This window comes from Hyperoodon ampullatus (assembly GCF_949752795.1).
Source record: "Hyperoodon ampullatus genome assembly, chromosome: 15".
Classification (NCBI taxonomy): Eukaryota; Metazoa; Chordata; class Mammalia; order Artiodactyla; family Ziphiidae; genus Hyperoodon; species Hyperoodon ampullatus.
This window is the reverse complement of record NC_136928.1, coordinates 29,136,749-29,163,617: the sequence shown is the minus strand read 5'-3', so window position 1 is coordinate 29,163,617 and position 26,869 is coordinate 29,136,749. Positions and strand designations below refer to the sequence as shown.

The window sequence follows — 26,869 nt, the reverse complement described above, 5'->3', positions numbered from 1 at the left end:
CATCCTTCCTAATAGTAATGCACTGCATTTTTAGAGTACTTTATGCTTTTCAAAGTGATTTCACATTCATTATTTCATTTGAACCTCACCATGTTAGTATCTTATTTGAGCCAAACAACAATTGCTCTTCAGATGAAAATCAAAAAGTTAAGTAACTTGCCTGAGGCCACCCAGCAAAATCAGCAATGTGGTTTCTACTAACCCAGTGTCTGCTAAAAACAGTGCGAATCTGTTTTTGACTTCCCCCAATATTACGAAAAATTTCAGACATATAAAAATATTGAATTATACAGTCAACCTTCATATACCCACCCACTAGATTCTACAATTAACATTTTACTATATTTGCTTTATTACACACCTATCCATCCCTTTCTCCATCTATCAATCCCTTTCATATTTTAATGCCTTTCAAAGTAAGTTACAGGCATCAGATCGGCATGCATATTATTAACTAAAGTTTAATATTTTTAATGCTTTTTAGAAAGGTAAATCTGCTTGTGATTTTGAAGTAGGGTGTTAGCTTTGCTTTTACTCCCTGACCCCAAAGAATGGTCTTTTTTTTTTTTTTCCCCTGCTGCGTTGGGTCTTCGTTGCTGCATGCGAGCTTTCTCTTGTTGCGGAGAGTGGGGGCTACTCATCGTTGTGGTGCGCGGGCTTCGCATTGCGGTGGCTTCTCTCGTTGCGGAGCACAGGTTCCAGGCGTGTGGGCTTCAGTAGTTGCAGCACCCGGGCTCAGCAGCGGTGGTGCATGGGCTTAGTTGCTCCGCGGCATTTGGGATCTTCCCAGACCAGGGCTCAAACTTGCATTGGCAGGCGGATTCTTTATATATATATATGTTTGTTTATTTATTTGTTTGTTTGTTTGTTTATTTATTTATGGCTGCGTTGGGTCTTCGTTGCTGCGCATGGGCTTTCTCTAGTTGCGGTGAGCGGGGGCTACTCTCCGTTGCGGTGTGCGGGTTTCTTATTGTGGTGGCTTCTTTTGTTGGGGAGCACGGGCTCTAGGCACGCGGGCTTCAGTAGTTGTGCCACGTGGGCTCGTGGCTCGCGGGCTCCAGAGTGCAGGCTCAGTAGTTTTGGCACATGGTCTTAGTTGCTCCCCAGCATGTGGATCTTTCTGGACCAGGGATCAAACCCTTGTCTCAGGCTTCCCTGGTGGCGCAGTGGTTGAGAGTCCATCTGCCGATGCAGGGGACACAGGTTCGTGCCCTGGTCCGGGAAGATCCCACGTGCTGCGGAGCGGCTGGGCCCATGAGCCATGGCCGCTGAGCCTGCGTGTCCGGAGCCTGTGCTCCGCAACGGGGGAGGCCACAACAGTGAGAGGCCCGCGTACCGCAAAAAAACACAAACAAAAAAACACAAACCCTTGTCCCCTGCATTGGCAGGCAGATTCTTAACCACTGCACCACCAGGGGAGTCCCAAGAATGGTCTTGATAAAAGACTCTCCCTTCACATCTTCTATAGTCCACTGATTAACAAACTGGAAAGTACAAATAAAAAAAGGCTAAGGGCTTCCCTGGTGGCCCAGTGGTTGAGAGTCCGCCTGCCGATGCGGGGGACACGGGTTCGTGCCCGGTCCGCGAGGATCCCACATGCCGCAAAAAAAAATAAGGCCTAAGAATGCCCACCTTCTCATTGGCTATGAACTAATCCCCAACTGTAATATCTGCTGAGTGAGTAAAGCTTTGTGAAATATGATTTACAGCAGGGGTCTCCACCTTGGCACTACAGACGTGTAGGACTGGGTAACTCTTTGTTGCAGGGGGCTATCCTATGCATCACAGGATGTTTAGTAGCATCGCGGGTCTCCACCACCAGATGCCAGTAGCAGTCAACACACTTTCCCCAAGTTGTAAAAAAACAAACATGTCTCCAGATATTGCTAAATGTGCTCCTGGGGGCAAAACACCTGTTAAAAACCACTGACCTAGAGACATTAGCCTGTTTACACAGCATTTCCTTCTTAGGTCAATAAACTTCTTTGATAGGTACTGTCATTCAGCCAAACATGGGTTCTTAGGAGAAAATGTTGTTCGAAAGTCAATTATCTCTGTGACCAAGTCTTTTAACTTCTGAGCTTCAGATTGTTTTATATATAAATCAATTTTTAAAAAACTTTTTTATTTTTAATATTTATTTATTTTATTTTGGCCGAGTCGGGTCTTTGTTGTGGCACATGGAATCTTCGTTGTGGCATGTGGGATCTTTTCGTTGTGGCGCACGGGCTTCTCTCTCGTTATGGTGTTTTCTCTTTTCAAGTTGTGGCGCGGGCTCCAGAGTGGACGGGCTCTGTAGTTTGCAGCACAGCAGGCTCTCTAGTTGAGGCACGCGAGATCAGTAGTTGTGGCGCGTGGGCTTAGTTGCCCTGTGGCATGTGGGATCTTAGTTCACCGACCAGGGATTGAAGCCACGTCCCCTGCATTGTAAGGCAGATTCTTTACCACTGGACCACGAAGGAAGTCCCATATAATTCAATTTCAAAATTACACTGATGATGATGATGTCATATTATCATTAAAGTGTAAAAACAGAACAACTTTGCTCATTAAGGGAGGAATTATTTGCCAGTTATAGTTTATTTTGTAAATAAATCATGTAGAGCCACAGTGTTGTGCTGTGGGGAAGGGAGACGTATTTGTAAACCCCGGAGCGAGGTTCTGCCTACCCGAGGCCGCTGCTGTGCAGAGACCCCAGGGGAAACCACCATCACCATGTCTGACCAGAAGGCAAAACCTTCAACTGAGGACTTGGGGGATAAGAAGGAAGGAGAATATATTAAACTCAAAGTCATCGGACAGGATAGCAGTGAGATTCACTTCAAAGTGAAAATGACAACACATCTCAAGAAACTCAAAGAATCATACTGTTAAAGACACGGAGTTCCCATGAATTCACTCAGGTTTCTCTTTGAATTGCTGATAATCACACTCCAAAAGAACTGGGAATGGAGGAAGAAGATGTGATTGAAGTTTATCAGGAACAAACAGGGGGTCGTTTAATGATTTAGATATTTTTATTTTTTTTCTTTTCTCTTAATCCTTTATTTTTAAAAGTAGTTCTTTTGTAATGTGGTGTTCAAAACAGAATTGAAAACTGGCACCCCATCTCTTTAGAACATCTGGTAATTTGAATTATAGTGCCCATTATTCATTATTGTTTGTTTTCATTGTGCTGATTTTTGGTGATCAAACCTCAGCCCTGTTCATATTGCCCTCTCCTTTTTAAAAATTACATGTGTGCACAGAGAGGCTGCCTTTTCCAGGACTGTGCATTTAGAGGCTTGTGATAAATAAGATTGACTAATGCGAGTGTTCATAATGACTTTCCAATTGGCCCTGAAGCTCTAGCATGTGATCGCTTCACTCCTGGACTGTGACTTTCAGTGGGAGATGGAAGTTTTTCAGAGAACTGAACTGTGGAAAAATGACCTTTCCTTAACTTGAAGCTACTTTTAAAATCTGAGGGTCTGGACCAAAAGAAGAGGAATAGCAGGTTGGAGTCAAGGTGACAGAGGTGGTGAAAATAATGACTAACTCCAAAGATGGCTTCACTGAAGAGAAAGCATTTTAAGGTGAAAGAAAAATCTTGTCAGAAGATCCCAGAAAAGTTCTAATTTTCATTAGCAGTTAAAGTTATTCATGCAGAAGTGTATACAGCAGAACGCTGCTCTTTTTGACTTTATTTGTACTTTTTGGCCTGGGATATGGGTTTTAAATGGACATTGTCTGTACCAGCTTCATTAAAATAAACAAAATATTTATTAAAAAAAACAACAAAAAAATCATGTAAATCTATGATCTTTTCAAAAATGCAAATTGAAAAAAATGTTAAAAGACGAGAGTCATCTTACAGAATAACAGTGCAAAAGCAAACTAAAAAGCTAAAGACCCTTTTATGCTCCACTATTATCACTACCACTATCCCTACATGCCCCCCCAAATCCTCACTGTTCAAGAGTAAATGCAGTTAACAGGCTGCCACATATCCATCAGATTATTTTCTTTATAAATAAACAAATACATATATGTACGGATGTGGGTTTTTGTTTTTAGAAAAATTGAATTATATTATACTCATTGTTCTGAAGTTTGCCTTCTTAACATTTTTCCATAGATTTCTTCCCATGTCAGCACAAATGGCTTTAACACCATCTTTAGCTGCTGAACAGTAATCTGTAGTGTGAATAGACCATAGTTGAACCAGCTCTACCAGTGGGTTTTTAGTTCTAGACAATGCTGCAATGAACATCCTAAACATGGACCTCAGTACATAGATGCAAATATTTCAGTAGAAAAGATTCTGAACATTGTTTTTAGTTTTCTTAATTTATTGGGTACAGAATAAGATTTTATTGGGAGAAAAAAGTTCTACGTCTAAAAATATTATCATCATTAAATATATCTTATTCATTCTATCTCACTTTCTATACTCAAATACATTCCAGGCAGATAAAACATTCAAATACAAAAGATGGAACTGCTAACGCAGTAGAACAAAAGGAGAGAATTTTTTTCTTAAAATATTTTTTAAGGATATCAGATTGAGGATGGCCTAAATGACACAAAACCCAGAATCCAGAAAATATTAAATATTAAATCCAGAAATGATTAATTTTTTCCTATTTATTTCAGTGGTTTTATTTTAAACTTATTTATTGAGGTATATTTTACATACAGTAAGATTCACCCATTTTAAATGTACAATTCAATAATATTTATAAAATGTATAGAGTTAGGTATCCATCACTACAATTAAGTTTTAGAACACTTCCATCACCCCAGAAAGATCCCTCTTGCCTTCTGGAGTCAATCACCATGCCCACCCTTAGGCAACCACTAATCTACTTTCTGTCGCTATAGATTTACCTTTTCTGGACACTTCATATGGATGGAAGCATACGATATGTGGCCTTTTATGTCTGCCTTCTTTCATTCAACATGGTGTTTTCAAGGTGCGACCACATTGTAGCATATATCAGTACTGCATTCCTTTATATTGCTGAACAGTATTCCATTGTATGGTTATATCATTTTGTTTATCCATTTACCACCTTATAGATACTTGGATTGCTTCCACTTCAGGGCTATCACGAACACTGTTGAGAATATTAACATGCAAGTCTTTGTGTAGACAAATGTCTTCATTTCTCTTGGGTAGATACCTAGAATTAGAATTACTGGGTGGTAGGGTAAGTTTACGTACAAGTTTTTAAGAAACCGCCAAACTGTTTTCCAAAGTGACTGTGCCATTATACACTTACATCAGCAACATATGAGGGTTCCTTTCTCCATTTCCTGGCTAACATGTGTTACTGTCTCCTTGGTTATAGCCATTTGACTATAGTGGGTGTGAAGTGGTATCTCACTTGGTTTTTATTGCATTTCCCTAATGAATAATGATGTTGGCAAAATTTCACGTGCTTACTTAGCCATATGTCTATCTTTTTGGGGAAATAACTATTCAAATATTTGGGCCATTTAAAAATTATGACTCATGATATTTGATTACATAAAAATGAAATTTTTCTGCATGGAAAAAAGTACCTTAAACTAAGTCCGAAGATGAAAACAAACTAAGCAACAAAAGCAGTGCAAGACTTGTATGATGAAAACTACAAACCATAATTGAAAGAAATTAAAGACCTAAAAAATGGAAAGACATCTTTTCATGTTCATGAACCAGAACACTTGATATTGTTAAGAGGCACTATTCCTCAAATTGATCTACAGATACAATGTAATGTATCCCTATCAAAATCCCAGATAACTTTTTTTGCAGAAATTGACAAGATGATTCTAAAATTCATAGGGAAATGCAAGGGACCTGGAAGAGCCAGAACAATCTTGAGAAAGAACAAAGTAGAAGGACTTACACTTCCTGATTTCAAAATTTACTACAGGGCAAATTAAGACAATGTGGACAGAGAAGGACAAATACTGTATTACATCACTTATATGTAGAACCTAAAAAAGCCAAACTCATAGAAGCAGAATAGAATGGTAGCTGCCAGGGGACTAGGGGATTGGAGAAATGGGGAGATGTTAGTGAAAGGGTACAAACTCTTCCAGTTATAAGATGAATAAGTTCTGGGGATTTAATACACAGCGTAGTAATTATAGTTAGCAATACTGCATTATATACTTGAAAGTTGCTAAGAGTAGATCTTAAATGTTCTTACCACAAACAAGAAATGGTAATTACGTGATGTGATGGAAGCATTAGCTAATGCTATGGTGGTAATCATTTTGCAATATAAGTGTATCACACTTTAAACTTACACAATGTTATATGTCAATTACATCTCAAAAAACCTGGAGGAAAAAAGGACAATGTGACTTAGACATACAGATATACAGATCAGTGAAAGAGAACTGAGAATTCAAAAGTGAACCCTCAAAAAAGAAAAAAAAAGTGAACCTTCACATTTACGGTCAATTGATGTTCAACAAGGACGCCAAGATCATTTAATGGGAAAATAACAGTCCTATCGACAAGTGGTGCTGGAACAACTGAATAGCCACCTGCAAAAAAAATGAAGTTGGACCCCTGCCTCACACTGTATATAAAAATTAACAAAGTGGATCATAGACATCAATGTAAGAGCTAAAACTCTTAGGAAGAAACACAGGCATAAATCTTCATGACTGGGACTTCCTTGGTGATCCAGGGGGGAGGACTCCACGCTCCCAATGTGGGGGGCCCGGGTTCAATCCCTGGTTGGGGAACTAGATCCCGCATGCATGCCACACTGGGAGTTCACATGCCACAACTAAAAACAGTGCCGCAACTAAAGGATCCTGCATGCCACAATGAAGACCCTGCATGCTGCACCTGACACCCAGCGCAGCCAAAATAAATAAGCAAATAAATAAATATTTTAAAAATATAAATAAATAAACAAATAAACCTTGAGACCTTGGATTAGGCAATGCTTTCTTAGATATAACACCAAAAGCATAAGTGACAAAAGAAAAAAAATAGAAACATTGGTCTTCATCAAAATTAAAAACATTTGTGCTTCAAAGGACACATCAAGAAAGTGAAAAGATAGGGACTTCCCTGGTGGCACCGTGGTTAAGAATCTGCCTGCCAATGCAGGGGACATGGGTTTGATCCCTGGTCTGGGAAGATCCCACATGCTGTGGAGCAACTAATCCCATAAGCTGCAACTACTGAGCACAAAGGCCACAACTACTGAAGCCCGCACACTCTAGGGCCCACATGCCGCAACTACCGAGCCCGCATGCTGCAACTACTGGAGCCTGCGTGCCTAGAGCCTATGCTCTGAAACAAGAGAAGCCTCCGCAATGAGAAGCCTGTGCATTGCAACAAAGAGTAGCCCCCGCTCGTCACAACTAGAGAAAGCCCACACGCAGTAATGAAGACCCAATGCAACCAAAAAATAAATAAAATTAAAAAAAAAAGAAACTGAAAAGATAACCTACAGAATGGGAGAAAATATTTTCAAGTCATATATATGATAAGTGACTTATAAGTTAACAATAAAAAGACAAATAACCCAATTTAAAAATGGGCCAATGAGACTCTCCCTTGTGAGAGGACCAGATTCACAACTAACTGCTGAACAATCATCGAAAGGAAGACACTGGAACTAACCAAAAAAGATACCCCACATCCAAATACAAAGGAGAAGCCACAATGAGACGGTAGGAGGGGCGCAATCACAATAAAATCAAATCCCGTAACTGCTGGGTGGGTGAATCACAAACTAGAGAACACTTAAACCACAGAAGTCCACCAACTGGAGTGAAGGTTCTCAGCCTCACGTCAGGGTTCCCACCCACGGGGTCTGGCAGCGGGAGGAGGAATTCCTAGAGGATCAGACTTTGAAGGCTAACGGGATTTGATTCCAGGACTTTGATAGGACTGCAGGGAAACAGAGACTCCACTCTTGGAGGGCACACACAAAGTAGTGTGAGCATCAGGACCCAGGGGAAGGAACAGTGACCCCATAGGAGACTGAACCAGACCTACCTGCTAGTGTTGGAGGGTCTCCTGCTGAGGTGGGAGGTGGCTGTGGCTCACCGTGAGGACAAGGACACTGGCAGCAGAAGTTCTGGGAAGTACTCCTTGGCGTGAGCCCTCCCAGGGTCCGCCATTAGCCCCACCAAAGAGCCCGGGTAGGCTCCAGTGTTGGGTCGCCTCAGGCCAAACAACCAACAGGGAGGGAACCCAGCCCCACCTATTAGCAGACAAGCGGATTAAAGTTTTACTGAGCTCTGTCCACCAGAGCAACACCCAGCTCTACCCACCACCAGTCCCTCCCATCAGGAAACTTGCATAAGCCTCTTAGATAGCTTCATCCAACAGAGGGCAGACAGTAGAAGCAAGAAGAACTACAATCCTGCAGCCTGTGGAACAAAACCCACATTCACAGAAAGACAGACAAGATGAAAAGGCAGAGGGCTATGTACCAGATGAAGGAACAAGATAAAACCCCAGACAAACAACTAATTGAAGTGGAGATAGGCAACCTTCCAGAAAAAGAATTCAGAATAATGATAGTGAAGATGATCCAGGACCTCAGAAAAACAATGGACGCAAAGATCGAGAAGATGCAAGAAATGTTTAACAAAGACCTAGAAGAATTAAAGAACAAACACCGGAAGAATTAAAGAACAAACAGAGGTGAACAATACAATAACTGAAATGAAAAATACACTAGAAGGAATCAATAGCAGAATAACTGAGGCAGAAGAACGGATAAGTGACCTGGAAGACAGAATGGTGGAATTCACTGCCACGGAACAGAATAAAGAAAAAAGAATGAAAAGAAATGAAGACAGCCTAAGAGATCTCTGGGACAACACTAAATGCAACAACATTTGCATTATAGGGGTCCCAGAAGGAGAAGAGAGCGAGAAAGGACCCGAGAAATATTTGAAGAGATTATAGTCAAAAACTTCCCTAACATGGGAAAGGAAATAGCCATCCAAGTCCAGGAGGTGCAGAGAGTACCAGGCAGGATAAATCCAAGGAGAAACACGCCGAGACACATAGTAATCAAATTGACAATAATTAAAGACAAAGAAAATTATTGAAAGCAGCAAGGGAAAAACAACAAATAACATACAAGGGAACTCCCATATGGTTAACAGCTTATTTCTCAGCAGAAACTCTACAAGGCAGAAGGGAGTGGCATGATACATTTAAAGTGATGAAAGGGAAGAACCTACAACCAAGATTACTCTACCTGGCAAAGATCTCATTCAGATTCTACGGAGAAGCTAAGAGAATTCAGCACCACCAAACTAGCTCTACAACAAATGCTAAAGGAACTTCTCTAAGTGGGAAACACAAGAGAAGAAAAGGACCTACAAAAACAAACCCATAACAATTAAGAAAATGGTAATAGGAACATACATATCATACATAACATTACCTTAAACGTGAATGGATTAAATGCTCCAACCAAAAGACACAGGCTCGCTGAATGGATACAGAATCAAGACCCATATATATGCTGTCTACAAGAGACCCACTTCAGACCTAGGGACACATATAGACTGAAAGTGAGGGGATGGAAAAAGATATTCCATGCAAATGGAAATCAAAAAAAAGCTGGAGTAGCAATACTCATATCAAATAAAATAGACTTTAAAATAAAGAATGTTACAAGATGGGCTTCCCTGGTGGCGCAGTGGTTGACAGTCTGCCTGCTAATGCAGGGGACACGGGTTCGAGCCCTGGTCTGGGAGGATCCCACATGCTGTGGAGCAACTAGGCCCGTGAACCACAACTACTGAGCCTGCACGTCTGGAGCCTGTGCTCCGCAACAAGAGAGGCCGCGATAGTGAGAGGCCCGTGCACCGCGATGAAGAGTGGCCCCCGCTCGCCACAACTAGAGAAAGCCCTCGCACAGAAACGAAGACCCAACACAGCAAAAATAAATTAGTTAATTAATAAACTCCTACCCCTAACATCTTCTTTAAAAAAAAATAATAATGTTACAAGAGACAAGGAAGGACACTACATAATGATCAAGGGATCAATCCAAGAAGAAGATATAACAATTATAACTATATATGCACCCAACATAGGAGCACCTCAATACATAAGGCAACAGCTAACAGCTATAAAAGAGGAAATTGACAGTAACATAATAATAGTGGGGGACTTTAACACCTCACTTACACCAACGGACAGATCATCCAAAGAGAAAATTAATAAAGAAACAGAAGCTTTAAATGACACAACAGACCAGATAGATTTAATTGGTATCTATAGGACATTCCATCCAAAAACAGCAGATTACACTTTCTTCTCAAGTGCGCACGGAACATTCTCCAGGACAGATCACATCTTGGGCCACAAATCAAGCGTCAGTAAATTTAAGAAAATTGAAATCATATCAAGCATCTTTTCTCACCACAACGCTATGAGATTAGAAATCAATTACAGGGAGAAAAACATAAAAAACATAAATACATGGAGGCTAAACAGTACATTCTAAATAACAAAGAGATCACTGAAGAAATCAAAGGGAAATAAAAAAATACCTAGAGACAAATTACAATGAAAACACAAAGATCCAAAACCTATGGGATGCAGCAAAAGCAGTTCTAAGAGTGAAGTTTATAGCAATACAAGCCTACGTCAAGAAACAAGAAAAATCTCAAATAAACAATCTAAACTTACACCTAAAGGAACTAGAGAAAGAAGAACAAATGAAACCCAAAGTTAGTGGAAGGAAAGAAATTATAAAGATCAGAGCAGAAATAAATGAAACAGAAACAAAGAAAACAATAGCAAAGATCAATAAAACTAAAAGTTGTTTTTTTGAGAAGATAAACAAAATTGATAAACCATTAGCCAGACTCATCAAGAAAAAGAGGGAGGGCTTCCCTGGTGGCGCAGTGGTTGAGAGTCCGCCTGCTGATGCAGGGGACACGGGTTCCTGCCCTGGTCCGGGAAGATCCCACATGCCGTGGAGCGGCTGGGCCCGTGAGCCATGGCCGCTGAGCCTGCACATCCGGAGCCTGTGCTCCGCAATGGGAGAGGCCACAACAGTGAGAGGCCTGCGTACCACAAAAAAAAAAAAAAAAAAGAGGGAGAGGACTCAAATCAATAAAATTAGAAATGAAAAAACGGAAGTTACAACAGACACCGCAGAAATACAAAGCATCCTAAGAGACTACTATAAGCAACTCTATGCCAATAAAATGGACAACCTGGAAGAAATGGACAAATTCTTAGAAAGGTAAAATCTTCCAAGACTGAACCAGGAAGAAATAGAAAATATGAACAGACAAATCACAAGTAATGAAATTGAAATTGTGATTAAAAATCTTCAAACAAACAAAAGTCCAGGACAAGATGCCTTCACAGGTGAATTTTATCAAACATTTAGAGAACGGCTAACACCCATCCTTCTCAAACTCTTCCAAAAAATTGCAGAGGAAGGAACACTCCCAGACTCATTCTATGAGGCCACCATCACCCTGATACCAAAACCAGGCAAAGATACTACAAGAAAAGAAAATTACAGACCAATATCACTGATGAATATAGACGCAAAAATCCTCAACAAAATACTAGCAAACAGAATCCAACAACACATTAAAAAGATCATACACCATGATCAAGTGGGATTTATGCCAGGGATTCAAGGATTCTTCAATATACACAAAACAATCAATGTGATACACCATATTAACAAATTGAAGAATAAAAACCATATGATCATCTCAATAGATGCAGAAAAAGCGTCTGACAAAATTCAACACCCATTTATGATAAAAGCTCTCCAGAAACTGGGCATAGAGGGAAACTACCTCAACATAATAAAGGCCATATATGACAAACCCACAGCAAACATCATTCTCAATGGTTAAAAACTGAAAGCATTTCCTCTAAGATGAGGAACAAGACAAGGATGTCCATTCTCACCACTGTTATTCAACATAGTTTTGGAAGTCCTAGCCACAGCAATCAAAGAAGAAAAAGAAATAAAAGGAATACAAATTGGAAAAGAAGAAGTAAAACTGTCACTGTTTGCAGATGACATGATACTATACATAGAGAATCCTAAAGATGCCACCAGAAAACTACTAGAGCTAATCAATGAATTTGGTAAAGTAGCAGGATACAAAATTAATGCACAGAAATCTCTTCCATTCCTATACACTAACGATGAAAAATCTGAGAGAGAAATGAAGGAAACACTCTCATTTACCATTGCAACAAAAGGAATAAAATACCTAGGAATAAACCTACCTAGGGAGACAAAAGACCTGTATGCAGAAAACTATAAGACACTGATGAAAGAAATTAAAGATGATATAAACAGGTGGAGAGATATACCATGTTCTTGGATTGGAAGAATCAATATTGTGAAAATGACTATACTACCCAAATCAATCTACAGATTCAATGCAATCCCTATCAAATTACCAATGGCGTTTTTTTACAGAACTAGAACAAAATATCTTTTTTTTTAACATCTTTATTGGAGTATAACTGCTTTACAATGGTGTGTTAGTTTCTGCTTTATAACAAAGTGAATCAGTTATACATATACATATGTCCCCATGTCTCTTCCCTCTTGCATCTCCCTCCCTTCCACCCTCCCTATCCCACCCCTCTAGGTCGTCACAAAGCACCGAGCTGATCTGCCTGTGCTATGTGGCTGCTTCCCACTAGCTATTTATTTTACGTTTGGTAATATATATATGTCCATGCCACTCTCTCACTTTGTCCCAGCTTACCCTTCCCCCTCCCCGTATCCTCAAGTCCATTCTCTAGTAGGTCTGTGTCTTAAAAAAATCTTAAAATTTGTATGGAGACACAAAAGACCCCAAATAGCCAAAGCAGTCTTGAGGGAAAAAAATGGAGCTGGAGGAAGCAGACTCCCTGACTTTAGACTATACTACAAAGCTACAGTAATCAAGACAATATGGACTTCCCTGGTGGCACAGTGGTTAAGAATCCCCCTGCCAATGCAGGGGACATGGGTTTGAGCCCTGGTCCGGGAAGATCCCAGATGCCTTGGAGCAACTAAGCCCATGCGCCACAAGTACTGAGCCTGTGCTCTAGAGCCCGTGCTCCGCAACAAGAGAAGCCACCACAGTGAGAAAAAGTAGTCCCGTTCGCCACAAGTTGAGAAAGCCTGTGCGCAGCAATGAAGATCCAGCACAGTCAAAAATAAATAAACAAATGAATAAAATTTAAAAAAAAGACAATATGGTACTGGCACAAAAAAAAGAAATATAGGTCAATGGAACAGGGTAGAAAGCCCAGAGATAAACCCACGCACATATGGTCAACTAATCTATGACAAAGGAGGCAAGAATATACAATGGAGAAAAGACAGCCTCTTCAGTAAGTGGTGCTGGGAAAACTGGACAGCTACATGTTAAAGAATGAAATTAGAACACTCCCTAACACCATACACAAAAGTAAACTCAAAATGGATTAGAGACCTAAATGTAAAACTGGACACTATAAAACTCTTAGAGGAAAACATAGGAAGAACACTCTTTGACATAAATTACAGCAAGATCTTTTTTCATCCATTTTCCAGAGTAATGGAAATAAAAACAAAAATAAAGAAATGGGGCCTAATGAAACTTAAAAGCTTTTGCAAAGCAAAGGAAACTACAAACAAGATGAAGAGACAGCCCTCAGAATGGGAGAAAATATTTGCAAGTGAATCAACAAAGGATTGATCTCCAAAATATATAAACAGCTCATGCAGCTCAATGTTAAAAAAACAAACAACCCAACCAAAAAATGGGCAGAAGACCTAAATAGATATTTCTCCAAAGAAGACATACAGATGGCCAGGAAGCACATGAAAAGCTGCTCAACATCACTAATTATTAGAGAAATGCAAATCAAAACTACAATGAGGTATTACCTCACACCAGTTAGAATGGGCATCATCAGAAAATCTACAAACAACAAATGTTGGAGAGGTTGTGGAGAAAAGGGAACCCTCTTGCACTGTTGGTGGGAATGTAAATTGATACAGCCACTATGGAGAACAGTATGAAGGTTCCTTAAAAGACTAAAAATAGAATTACCATATGACCCAGCAGTCCCACTACTGGGCATATACCCAGAGAAAACCATAATTCAAAAAGACACATGCACCCCAGTGTTCACTGCAGCACTATTTACAATAGCCAGGTCATGGAAGCAACCTAAATGCCCAACGACAGATGAATGGATAAAGAAGATGTGGTACATATATACAATGGAATATTACTCACCCATAAAAAGGAATGAAATTGGGTCATTTGTAGAGACGTGGATAGATCTAGAGACTGTCATACAGAGTGAAGTAAGTCAGAAAGAGAAAAGCAAATATCATATATTAACGCATATATGTGGAATCTAGAAAAATGGTACAGATGAACCTGTTTGCAGGACAGAAATAGAGACACAGATGAAGAGAACAAACGTATGGACACCAAGTGGGGAAAGCGGTGGGGGTGGTGGTGGTGGTGTGATGAATTGGGCGACTGGGATTTACATGTATACACTAATATGTATAAAATGGATAACTAACAAGAACCTGCTGTATAAAAAAATAAAGAAAATTCAAAAAAATTAAAATGGGCCAATGATCTGAATGGATACATCTCCAAAGAAGATATACAGATAGCCAATAAACACATGAAAAGATGTTCAATATCACGTCATTAAGGAAATGCAAATCAAAATGTCAGTGAGATGCCACTTCACAGCCACTAAGATGACTAAAAAAAGATAGACAATAACAAGGGTATAGAAAAACTGGAACCTTCATACATTGTTGATGGTATTACAAAATGGTGCAGCCACTTTGGAAAATTGATCGTTCTTCAAAATGTCAGAGTTACCCTATGACTCCCAAGAGAATCTATATCTATATCTATATCTATCTATCTATATCTATATTTATATCTATATATGCCCAATGGAATTGGAAACATACAAAAATTTGTACTGGTGTTCACTGTAGTAGTATTCATAAAAGCCAGAAAGTAGAATCAATCCAAATGTCCAGCAACTGATGAATGGGTAAACAAAATATGATATATCCATACAATGAAATATTATTTGGCCATAAAAGGGAATGAAGTTCTGATACATGCTACAGCATGGATGAATGAGCCTTGATATATTAAGCTAAGTGAAAGAAGCCAGACATAAAAAGCCTTATATTCCATTTAAATGAAACATCTAGGATAAGCAAATGCACAGAGACAGAAAGAGGAGTTGTTGCTAGTGTTGAAAGGGGGGACTGGGAGTGACTGCCATTGAGTGTGATGTTTCTTTCTGGGGTAATGAAAGGTTGCACTACTCTGTCAATACACTAAAAATCGCTGAATTGTAACATTTTAAAAGGGTGAATTTTATGGTATGTGATTTATGTTTCAATAAATCTGTCATTAAAAATAAAGGGAAAATATTTGGAACACAAATAACAAAGGGTTAATTTCCTAAAATAAGAATTTTTACAAATCAATAAGAAAAAAGAAGCAAACCCACTAGAAAAAATGAGCAAAGGGCATAAAAAGACAGCTTATGAAAAAGAAAAAAAAATGATTTTTTTGGCAGTGTGGCTTGTGAGATCTTATTTCCCCAACCAGGGATCGAACCCAGGCTCCCAGCAGTGGAAGAACGGAGTCCTAACCACTGGACTCCCAGGGAATTCCCGAAAAATGATTTTAAACGTCCAAAGTTCAACCTTACAATAAGCAAGAGGCAAATTAAAACAAGACTTCAGCAAAGTGACATAAAAGATAAATGTTATCACATGAGGATGTGGAGAAACAGGCACTGTACATTATTGTGGGAGTGTAAACTGCAATATCGTCTTTAAAGAGATGTAAATAAAATAAACTTAAAACACACTTTGACTTAGCAATTCCACTTTTAAGATTTCATGAGTTCTAGTCTCACATGAACACAAAATATGTACAATGGTACTCCATGCAATGCTGTCCATAACTGCACAAGAACAGAAGCAGCCTAAGAGCTAACGAAATAAATCATGGTGTAACCATACAATATGCTACTATAGAGCCACTAAAACGAATCAGATTTATATGTATTGATAAGGAACAAATATCAAGATATACTGTGGAGTAAAAAATAGGTATAATTCTTCGTGTATAATGTGATACTCTTGGTTTAAAAAAGAAAAAAGACAGGGGAGATACACACATACAGAATATGTTGCCTCAGAAGAAGTGACTGGGGACTTGAGAAATAGAAAGTGGGAAGGAGATATACATTTCACTGTTCCATACGATTTGAATTTTAAACTTGTACTAGTATCACTTATTACAGATTCTATATTGAAAGCATATATAAACAAGTAACACAATTTGTAAATGATAGGGATAGAGTAGGATTAGTTAGTTTAGAAATCCCACTACGGGATTAAAGACAGAAAGGGAATTTTAAGGGAGTCTGGGAGACTGTTGTTGTAAGCTAATGACCCCTCAAGAAAAGAATCCAGTAACCTAGCAACAATCTACACTACCTTGAAGGAAGACCAGGTGCATCCAAGCACCAGACACACTCAAGCCACAAATCCTGGTAGTTACAACACAAGACAGTAGATATGGGGTCTGAATCTTGTTACATGAAGTCAAGAGAGTTAATGATCCTTGAAGAGTAGCATTTCTGCAAGTAGCCAAGACAGGAATATAGATGAAAGGGGAAAGAAACTAGGTGAGAGGGGACATTATACAAAAACTTGAGATGCATTACCATATCTTAGTATAATTTACCACCCTTTTGCTAATGTACATATGATTTAAATAGCGCCAAGGCAGTCCGGGTTAGACCAGATAGGGTCAAAGGAGGAACTGATGATGTAAGCCTTGACGTCTGCCCAAGACTGAGGAAGAAGGCGGTGTTCTCCCCTCCCCATTTTTTCTTTGATTATAAAAATATAGCCCTCTTTGTTCTCAGGGCTGTGCTCCCCTGCTGTCCAGCTCGTGTCTCTCACAAGCCTCCTATGCTAATAAACTCACTCTTCACCGGCCACTTTGCCTCACGCTGAATTCTCTGAGCTTCAGTAAGTCCTGACACCAGGTGAGCAGTTTCAACTAAAAGACAGTGGGTTCGAGTCCCCTCCTAAGTCAGGGATTGTGGGTTCAATTCCCAATGTGAGGTGCAGGGGGGTTGGAGTCCCGGTCTGAGTTTTGGTTGGGTCCCACCCAAGAAGGAGTGCAGTTTCATAAAGAACTTGTATTTGAATCCTGCCTAAAAAAGCGTCTCCTCTCCCTGGCAAGTTTACTAAACAGCCTCCTCAGATGGTGTAAACGGACTGGTGCTGGTAGAGCTACCCCACAAACACTCCCTGTAGTGCTGGGTTTTCAGCCCGGTACTATTCGGCTGTAGAGCTATATACAGTTTGGTGAATGCTGTTTAAGGCTTGTGAAGCACAGTAAGTGAAGAGAACGATCACCATAAATAAAACATAAACTTGCTAACGTTTACTGAGTACAAGTAAGCTTTTCCCATGCATTTACTCATGTATGCTCACCACGATCCTGTGAAGTAGGTATTATTTTATCTTAGAGATGAAGAAACTGGCTCAGAGAAAGTAGTTATTTGATTAATGTCCCTCAGCCAGCCTCTACTTAATCTAACGTGAGTTTGGAATCTGTTGGATTCCGTCAAACCGCAAGTGAGAGGAAGGGGCAGGACTAGAAGCCAGGACTCTCAACTCCAGGTCCAGGGTGCTTCCATTGCCCCGCACTGCCTCGGAATAGTGGAGAAAGACCTCCGGGGCCATGCAGACAAGACTCCTGTCATCCGGCCTGCGGGACCCGCACCTCCCACCTGGCTTCCGGGATGCGGCCAGCCCCCGGACTCACCCACCCGGGGACCTGCTTCCCGGCATCCTCCCCGCGCGACCGCTCACTTCCGGTCCTAAGTAGGCCCAAGCAGAAGCATCACCTGCCTGGCACCCTGCTCTTGGGAAACGCTATCCGCCGGGATTCCCAGCTCTACGCCCTTGTCCCATTGCCGCCCCCGCCTTCTGTCAACACAGCCCCCTTACCTGCCCTGCGCCCCCCACCCCGCCGTCCCAGGCCCCCAGCTGATGACCGCCCTCACCTCCTCTCTCTTCGCCTGCCACGGCCTTTTACAAACGCGGCCAAACTGTTCGCTGTAACGACAGTCGTTATTGGTCAGAGCCGCCCACGCGCGGCGAGAGCCCGCCCACCTCTGCTCGCGTTGTCTGACGGGAGTTGTAGTTTCCTCCTGCTGGAGGCGGCTGACAATTGGGGAATCCGGTGGTGGAATCTGCGCCTACCTGGCGGCTGTACTAAGGTTCTTTGCTGTGGAAAGAGTGCTTCTGGCCAATCCTGCTGGCCCTGGAAAGCACAGACAACTCTAGGGCTGGTCATGACTGTTTCAGGCCTGAGTGAGTCCTATTTCTGAGTAGAATTCCATTGGTCATTGATGCAAAAATCGCCTTAGATTTTCTACATTATTAGCAGGTGCCGGCTGCGATTTAGTGTTTTGTCAAGGGGGTCTTGTCCACCAAAGTATTCGCTGTTTCCATCACTTGTGTGTTTGCATCAAGTTATCTTTTTCTCCCTTAATTATACTCTGACATATTACTTGAACGTTTTCCCGTATAAGGCGTTGGAATTGGGTTCTGGTATGACCTAGTTTTGGTTCTTGGAATCGCACAGAATAAATCTAATAAATGTCTAATCAAATACATAAATTTGTGCTCCTGAGTACAAATGTGTTACGGGTGAGGCCTGTGTTTGTGTGTTGGGAAACTCTGGAATGAGATTTCCTGCACCTTTAGCCTTCATCCTGCTACTTATTAGTGGTGGCACTGTGGGCTGGTTGCCTGAGAACTGTCAACGGAAATAATAAAAATATTTAAAATAAAATAAAAATGTGAGAGCTGTGAGTTTCAGTTTTATTCAGGGACTTAACTCTTAGGACTATAGTCAGAGAGACAACCTCTCAGATAGCTTTGAGGAAGTGATCTGAAGACGTATGGGGAGAGGTTGGTACATCTGTGATTTTGGAGAAGGGGTATGTGCAATCAAGTACACAGCTTGGTAGAAGATTGCTGCTGGTCACAAGGAACAGATAATGATTTCAGTGTTTTTCTAAGTATGGGAAGATGCAAGAAACTGGGTTCATAATATCTCCCGAAAATATCTATATGAAGTCCTATTCTGCCAGTTTTCCCCAAACATGGAGTGCCCCATTTCTGATCTCCACCCTGAACTCCTTTCAGGGTGTGTTGAAGGTCAGTGACTGCAGTGGCTAATGACTTAATCCTTGTTGAGCCAGAAGGTGAGTGACATTCTTTAGCTGGTAGAACCGTAGTCTTCTCAACTGTTAAGGGAAGTGGTCCCTTTCATGATTAAGGTTTGCTATGTTGTTTCTTAAACTGGAGGTAGGGGGAGAAGGGCACATTTTTTTCCAGGAAAGATTTCCAATTTTGTCTTTCCACTTCAATTATAAGGTTTTAAGTGATCATCAGTATAACCTGTATCATCTAGATGATCACCTAATGATACTGTGGGGTTTCAATGCCTGGTTGTGTTTATGATTGTATTAGTACCAAGTGATTATCTAAAGCAGTTGTTCTCAACTGGGAGCACTGCTACACATCTAGTAGATGCCATGGAAGATCCTGCAATGCACAGGACAGCCCTTACAACAAAGAATTATCTGGACCAAATTGTCAGTAGTGCCACAATTGAGAGACCCTGTTGTAAAGAGAGAGTGTTTAAATATTTTTCAATGGAATTGCCCAAATGTGTCCTAAGAGATCTGTGGGTTTTCTGCTGAGACACATTATCTGTTCCAGTCAGAAAGGAAGCTATCAAGCAACCCCATTCTAAAAGAGGTTTCTTTCTTCCAAGCCAGACACTTAGGGTTCTTCCATTCCTTCTTCAAAGAAAGGTCTTTGAAGAAACATTGCCATCATCGAAGTCCTTTCTGAGCCCTCTTCTAATAAACAGGATTCTCAGAATTGCACAATATTCTCAAGTTATGGTTCATTATGGTATGTTAATTTTCAGTATGTTAATATTTTTTACCCAGTCACTTTACTTAATTCTCTCATTTTTTAAATATATATAGACTATTTTTTTAAAGTTTATTTTTGTCTGCTTCGGGTCTCAGTTGCAGCACGCAGGCTGTCTAGTGGCGCACAGGCTCCAGAGTGTGCGGGCTCTGTAGTTTGTGGCGTGCGGGCTCAGTTGCCCCGTGGCATGTGGGATCTTAGTTCCCCAACCAGGGATCAAGCCCACATCCCCTGCACTGGAAGGCGGATTCTTGACCACTGGACCACCAGGGAAGTCCCTGCCCATTAATTTCTAACCTTTCTTTTCTAATATAAGCATTTAAGGGTATACATTACTTTCAAAGTGCCATTTTACTTGCATTCCACGAATTTTGATATACAGTATTTTTATTTTCTTTGAATTTTAAATAATTTAAAATTTTCACTATGGCTTCTTCTTTGACTCATAAGTTATTTATACATGCGTTTTCATAATTGATTTCTAACCTAACTTTTTTATGGTCAGAAAACATGATAAGCTACATTTTTTGATCTCATAGAAACTCTGCTTTATTTATTTATTTGTTAATAGATGAATAATAGCTTCTGATATTTAAAGGCATTTCCAAAAAAAAAAGAAGTTGTGTGGTATTTGCACATTAGAACAAATATTCACAGTTCTTTGATTTTTGCCAATTGGCAATAATTATTCTTCAACTTCCCTTACCCTTCTAACTCCTGTGACCTTTTAAAACCAATATTTTCTTAAGTATTCCATGTGTGCTTGAGAACAGATGTGTATATATTTTCTTTGCTATTAATTTGGCTACATCAGCTTCATTTAGGGTTTCCTGGTATATATCTTTCTGCATACTTTTGTTTTAGATGTTGCTTCTAAGCAGTGCACCTAGATTTTAAAAATCCAATTAGACAATCTCTTTTATCAGCTTAGTACATTTATTATGCTTGTTAATCCATTTGGAATTCTTTCTACCATCTACCATCTAAGATTGGTTTGTCTGGCTTTCTCTCTGTTTCTTTTCTTTTTCTGCCTTCTTTTGGATTTCTTTTGTTACCTCCTCTTTTTGGAAGTTATATGCTCTATTTTTAGTGACGATCTTAGTGACGATCCTTTACATTTTAACTCAAGGCCAAAGCTAATACATTTTTCTGCTATTCTCCTGAAAAAAATACAGCGATCTTAGAACACTTTAACCACCTTCTGTCATATATATTATTATTATCCAGTATTTTATTTTAGTTCTCCCTTAGAAGAAGGCACTATTATTGTTGCTTTAGATTAAAATACATATGTATAAATTTCTTTGCTTACCATTTCTTTTTGCAGCTCAGACATTTGTTTCGGGATTTTTTTCTCCCTGAAATATATGCTTTCGAAGTTCATTTAGTATTGGATTTATTGTTGGCAAATTCTCTTGGCTTTTCTTTTTCTATTTCATCCTCATTCTTGTATGATTGCTTTAGGTTGGTTGTTTCTTTCAGCACATTGAAGATATCCCTCTGAATTCTGGCCTATCGTCTTGCTGTTGAAACATCTGATGTCAATCTAATTGTCATATCATTGTAGTAGTCTTCTTTTTTCTCCCACTCTCTGCTGCTTTTAAAATCTGTCTTTGATAATCTGCAATTTGACTATATATGTAAGCATGGACTTCATTTTATTTATCCTTCTTGGGATTCATTGTGGATCTTGTCTGAGAATTCCTACCCTTCAATAATTCAGGAAAATTCTCAGCCCTATCGCTTCGAATATTTCCCATCCCAAATTGTTTTCTCTCTTTATGGAACTCCAGTTTAAATATATTTTAGGTTTCCCATTCTATTCTCCATGCTCTCTTCATATTTTCTACCTCTTTGTCTCTGCACTGTTGTACTGTTCCAATTCACAGATTTCTTCAGCTGTATCTAATTTGGTTTTGTCAGTCCACTGAATTTTTAATTTTAGCTTTTGTTTTTAGTTTCTAGAGGTTCTATTAGTTTCTTTAAAAATTCCGCCTAATCATTCAATAGTCACTTCTTCCTCGCTCATATTTTTACTGCACCTTTTCCTTCTAAAGACGTATGATATATAGTTATTACATATTCAACATGTAATTATTATAATGTCTAAAAGTCCTTGGAGGTCAAATGGACAAAGGATACAGACAGGTCACAGAAAAGAAACACAAACAACCAACTATCATGGGAACAAATCACTAACTTTACTTACAATCAGGGAAATAAAAGAGATCATTTTACATGCATCAGATTGGCAAAAATAAAGGCTTAATAACAATCAGCACTGGTAAAAGTAGGGGGGGCAAACGAGTGCTTTCCGACATTATTGGTTGGAGTGTAAAATCGTACAGCTTTTAAGAGCTGTACCATTATAACTGTACCATTATAAAGAGCTGTACATTATAAAGTACCAATATAATTTGACAATATATATCATACAGTTTTTACAATTTACATTCTTTAATCCATCATTCAATTCTGAGTATCCTAGAGAAACAGTACACACCTGCACACAAACGCATTCTTTAACTGTTGTTCCGATTTTCTATGTAAAACGGAGGTGAATGTTTTTTGTTGTCTATTTCCGAATGAGTGAAGAGTGGGGTTGTTTTTTTGGTGGTCATTTACTTATCTTTGTGATTTATTCATAGTTTATTGTATTGAGATTTTTAAAAATTATTGCTTTCTTAAACCCATCTCCTCTTTCCTCTCTCCTTCCGTCTATAGCCTGCTGAATCGGGAAGGCAGAGGCTGCACCAGTTAACTATCCCCACCTCCCACTCCTTAACCCAATACAGTCCACATTTTGCTCCTACTACGTCACTGAAAATGCTCTATTTTTTTTTTTTTTTTTTTTTTTTTTTTTTTTTTTTTTTGCGGTACGCGGTCCTCTCACTGTTGTGGCCTCTCCCATTGCGGAGCACAGGCTCCGGACGCGCAGGCTCAGCGGCCATGGCTCACGGGCCCAGCCGCTCCGCGGCACGTGGGATCTTCCCGGACCGGGGCACGAACCCGTGTCCCCTGCATCGGCAGGCGGACTCTCAACCACTGCGCCACCAGGGAAGCCCAAAATGCTCATTTTTAAAGTCACCAATTACTTCCTCATTGCTAAATCCAGTGGACTTTTTTTCACTTGTTTTTTCCCCCTCTGCCAAATTTGACTCTTGACTACTCCTTGAATGTTTTCCTCCTTGAATTCTGCAACATCATGGACCCTCAGTATTTCTCCCACCTGTCAGGCAGCTCTTCCTCATTCTCCTTCGCAAGCTTCTCTGTCTCTGCCCCACCTTCAATACTGATAGACCTAAGAGTTCTGTCCTCAGTCCTCTTCTCACTCTAGCGTCTCTCTGGGTGATTGCCACTCCATGGGTTGAACTACCACCTAAATGCTGATGACTCCCATCTCTATTTCAGCCTGGATCTCCCTTCCAAATTCCATATCATTACCTACTGCCTATTTCTACCTGAATGTCACACATGTCCAAGCGCCACATTTTGAAAGGCAGACCTCATTAGCTTTCATCTTCTGCCCTCTAACTAGCATCTATCCTCACTCACCCTCGCAGACTGCTCTTCTTCCTTTTCCTACCCTAGTAACTAGCCCCAACCATCCATCTAATTGCTCATGCCAGGAACCTGGAAGACATCTTGACTAAAAACAAATTAGATCAATGGCTCCCTAGGACCTTTAAGATTAAAAAAAAGTTCAAATTACTTGGTATGGCATAAAGAATTGCCCCTGGTTTGGTCCTTTAGTTTTAGCTCTTATCACCTCATACCCAGTACTCTAGCTGGTAGTACTATCAGCACATGGTAGAAATCCATTTGGTTAAAACAAGATTGAGATAATTAAATTAATTGATTGATTTACTACCTACTGGGTATATACAGCCCTGAAGAAAACAGTCACCAGCTTTTAGTGGGCAACACAGGTTTTAACAATATAATCGCACAAATACATAATTTAAAATGATGACAAATGCTATAAAGGAAAAGTAAACATAAGATGGCTTGAGAGGCTACTGATTTAGATTGTGGGTAAAGAAGGGAAGGCATTTTAGAGGAAGGGACATTTAAGTGGAGAGTTGAAGACAAAGAGCAGACAAAAGGCATTCACATGGCAGGGCTCTGCAATGGGAGTCTTGGTCCCCAGTCCACCCTTCTTGGCCTTGCTTTGTGAAACATTTCTCCTTTGTCAGTTGGCTCAATGTTAGGCTTTGTCAATAGAGGGCACTGGGGGAACATGGCAAGGTGATGATGACAGGAAGGCACATTCCTTATGGGTTCTGGTTCTCTCTTTTTATTCAGTGTGCAAGCCAATGGATCAGTGTAAAGAAGACCCAGTGGCGTTCACGTCAGTGGTTCTCTGGACCTGCCCCAGCTGCACCCTCAGGCCACACTTTACTTACCTGCAGCTGCTTCCATGGCAGCTTTGGCTGCTCCACTCTCGAGGACTGACAGATAAAATACAGGACACCCAGTTAAACTTGGATTTCAGTTAAACAACAAATAACTTTTAGTATGTTTCTTGCAATATTTGCGATTGTGCTTTCACTTGCTAATTCTGGCAACCCTATAGCTCCCCCACCTGGTGGACCATTTCTAAAGATTATCTCCAGCCCACCCACCTCTGGCCAATGGCAGGCAGCTTCTAAGGACCAGCTCTGGCCCACGCCCTCTGGCATGCCTGTTCACCGGGTGGCACGTTCCTAAGATAATCAAGCCCACTTTGAAGAGGTGAGAAACTCAGTGCTCTCCTAAACCCTTAGTTTCTGCATTGTCCACTCTGTCCATAAATAGTAGCTGCTTTTTTTTGCACCTGCAATTTCTGGATCCCTTTTAGTAGTTAACCACTTTTTATTATTTAACAACTATTCACATTAAAATTTCCCTTTTCAAATTTTAGTGTTGGCTTCTGTCTCCCTGACTGGACCTTAACTGATATAAAGTGTTTACTTATTCAGGAAACTGTAAGATGAGTGTGGAGTGGAAGGGCTTATGGGAGACTGGAGAATGGCTTGCTGTGAAGTTGGGTAAGCACAGATTGCACTTTAGAAGGCTCTGCAGGCCACATTAAAGATGTTAGATTACTGGGCTTCCCTGGTGGCGCACTGGTTGAGAGTCCGCCTGCCGATGCAGGGGACATGGGTTCGTGCCCCGGTCCGGGAAGATCCCACATGCCGCGGAGCGGCTGGGCCTGTGAGCCATGGCCGCCGGGCCTGCGCGTCCGGAGCCTGTGCTCCGCAACGGGAGAGGCCACAAGAGTGAGAGGCCGGCGTACCGCAAAAAAAAAAAAAAAAAGATGTTAGATTACTGCTAAATACAATTTGAAACAAAGACTTTCAAGCAGGGGAGTGTCATGATCAGATTTACATCTGTTAAAAGATTCCTTTGGTCTTCTGATTCTGGTTGAAATGTTAGCAGCCTGGTTCTGGATCTTTCCACTTCTCCTGGAAACCACAGGGAGCGACAAGGAAAACATATGACCAACTGACTCCCACAACCAGTTATCTTAAGTGAAACTAGGGATGCAAAGAAAACTTATACATTCCACATTGAGTGGAAGTGTGGTGCTGGATGGGAGGCCAACTGAGTGCCATGGGGGAAGGACAGGGAGTGAGGAGGGGGCTGGTAGTGGCAGACCTCAGAAATCACTCGCAAATATTCACTCTGAGAAGAGAGCCAAACCCTGAGTGGAGCCTGCTGTGGGGAGGACTGAACAAGCATATGAGTGTGGGAGAGGCAGGGAGGGAAGGTGTGTGAAGTGCCTAAGGGGTCCAGAGGTGATGTCTTTCAGAAAGCAAGTTAGGGGATGTCCTTGAAGACGTGAGTTAGGTCCCTTAATGTAGCAGATGAAGGAACCAAGGGAGCTCAGAGCTGGCACAGAACTTCTGAACAAGATCACATCCCAGAGAAGAGCCATGGCTACACTTTTAAGGAGACAATTCATTGTAGCCACAGAGGGAGGTGAGAAATCTTGACAAGGTTTTTCCCCTTCATCCTCCTGCTGGTACTTGGTCTAGGAAAAACCAATTGTTTCAAATATGAACAAATAGGAATAAGCACAGCATTTGTACCAAGATACTGTAATTAAAAATAAGACAGCAAAACTTACCTAGAGTTTCCCTGGAGAAGACTCACAGGAAAAATATTCCCACAAAGCAGTTGAAAATAATATAGACATTCCAATATGAATTTTAAAAATCTAATGAAGTAAATGCAGCTAAGAAAAACAAGAATTCAGGGAAGAGACAACCCTGAAGTCAAACAAAAATTGGTGGAATTTAGAAAAGAGAAAAAAATTTTTTTTTCAGAAATGAAGATTACATTAAAAGGAACACAAGTGAGTCTGGATACCACAGGAAGCATATTAAGAAGCAGAGATCAGAAATGAAAAAAGCAACAAAAAGATAAAAATAATTAAGAACAAATGATAGAAACCGATGTCAGGCAGAGGAAATCCAACACACAATTGGAATTGCCAAAGAAAACCAAAGCAGCGGAATAGTATTGATACAAATATTTGTGAATATAGTTCAGGAAAACATGAAATGTTATCTTGATGCACGTACTTGGCTCAGGGAATGTTTCCTTTCTTATAGAATGCTTTCCCTGACAATTGTCTCTTTCCATTTGCCTGATTTTCTTCCAGTATTTAGTCTTTTCACTTGCTCCATAGTTCCATAAAACATCTCACAATAACAGGCTGGCGTCTCAGATAACCTTAAGTCTAGCCCTCTGACCATCAGTCTGGATTGGCTGCCAGGTCGCTTCACAGCTGCAATCCTGGGACTTCCCGTTATCTCACTCGTGTTTGATCCCGTTTCTAGACGCTA

The 26,869-nt window shown here is 40.5% G+C and overlaps 1 protein-coding gene and 1 pseudogene across 2 annotated transcripts in view; one reads left to right on the top strand and one right to left on the bottom strand.

The window, feature by feature from the left end:
- The window catches only part of TIA1 (TIA1 cytotoxic granule associated RNA binding protein), a gene marked incomplete at both ends in the record, with an annotated part of 58,240 nt that overhangs the window by 368 nt on the left and 31,003 nt on the right, over positions 1 to 26,869 (bottom strand). The gene's annotated exons all lie outside the window — the stretch shown is intronic.
- LOC307064422 (small ubiquitin-related modifier 1-like) lies at positions 2,716 to 3,224 on the top strand (annotated as a pseudogene). The gene has a single exon. The product of its transcript is annotated as a small ubiquitin-related modifier 1-like (transcript).